The following is a 1,181-nucleotide window of genomic DNA, read 5'->3' on the forward strand; positions in this document are numbered from 1 at the left end:
AGGAGGAAGAGGAGGAGGGAGAAAGGGGGGGGGGGGGTCGGGGGGAAAAAAAAAAAAGGAAAAAAAGAAAAAAGAAAAAAAAAAGTTGGAAAATGGATTCGCTGACAAGTAAGGATAATAAATGAGAGGCGCTTTCAGATAGATATCTCAGACGTGAAATTGCACCCAGCTGGTTGTGTAAGCAAACAAATAGTTTCATGTTAGGGACTCTCGACTTGTGGCTTGATGAATAGAACACGACAGAGGTAAATGGCTCTTTAACTCATTTAGGAATAAAACTCTTTGGCTTCCTAAGTTAAAAGACCTGGTGACGCCATGGACCCTGAGCAAGCACTTTAACAAGAGTTTTATTAGTTTCCACTTGTGCTCTCGGATCTCCCCCTTCTTTCACCTCCTCCCTTAACTCCTCTAGGTTATTTTTCCCCCCCCTTTTTTTTTTTTCTTTCCCTTTTCTTCTTTCTCTCCCCCCTTCCCTCTGTCTCTCTCCTTCTTTAAATCATTTTTCCCTCAAAAAAGCCTTCTCGTAGGAAGGATCCCCCACATCACCGGCGCTGGTTTGCGAGGTACCCGGGCAAGTGGGACCAGGGGGGTCTGCCCGTGGCAGCCGAGAGTTGTGGCTTTTGAAATGTATTTATTTGTCATTGGGAATCACCGCAGAACACTCATCCTCAGCCGCTCTGTCCCACTGGGGATTAAAAAGGGGAGTGCGTCTGAACAAAAATAAAATAAACCTCACGTCAAAGTCAGTGAGTGTGAAGCCAATTAGAAAAAGGAGCCTTTTAAAACAAAATACATAGACACGTTCCGTTGGAGGTCACGCCGTTTGTGAAATTAGCCCCAAGATGGAAAGAAAAGCGGGAGGAAAAGTGGGGAAGGGCGGGGGGGGGACAGATTCCTCTTTCTCCCAGTAGAGTGGAGGATAAAGGTACGGTGTCTTAAAAAAAAAAAAAAAAAAAGAGAAGATATCAGAAGTCAAATCTCTTACCTCCTCCCCCCCATAACTCGCCAATTCAAGACTTAAAAACTAACCCTTTGAATAGTCAAAATGCCCCATGAAACCGGAGGAAGCATGTCGACAGTGTGTGTAATAGCCGTGCACATGCGTCCGCGGACATTGCCTATGAATGGCTGCGCGCCCGGACACCGCCGGTGGGGCGGCTGCGGGGAGCCCTGACCCCCCC

This window comes from Calidris pugnax, unplaced genomic scaffold (genome assembly GCF_001431845.1).
Source record: "Calidris pugnax isolate Ruff unplaced genomic scaffold, ASM143184v1 scaffold40, whole genome shotgun sequence".
NCBI classification, from domain to species: Eukaryota; Metazoa; Chordata; class Aves; order Charadriiformes; family Scolopacidae; genus Calidris; species Calidris pugnax.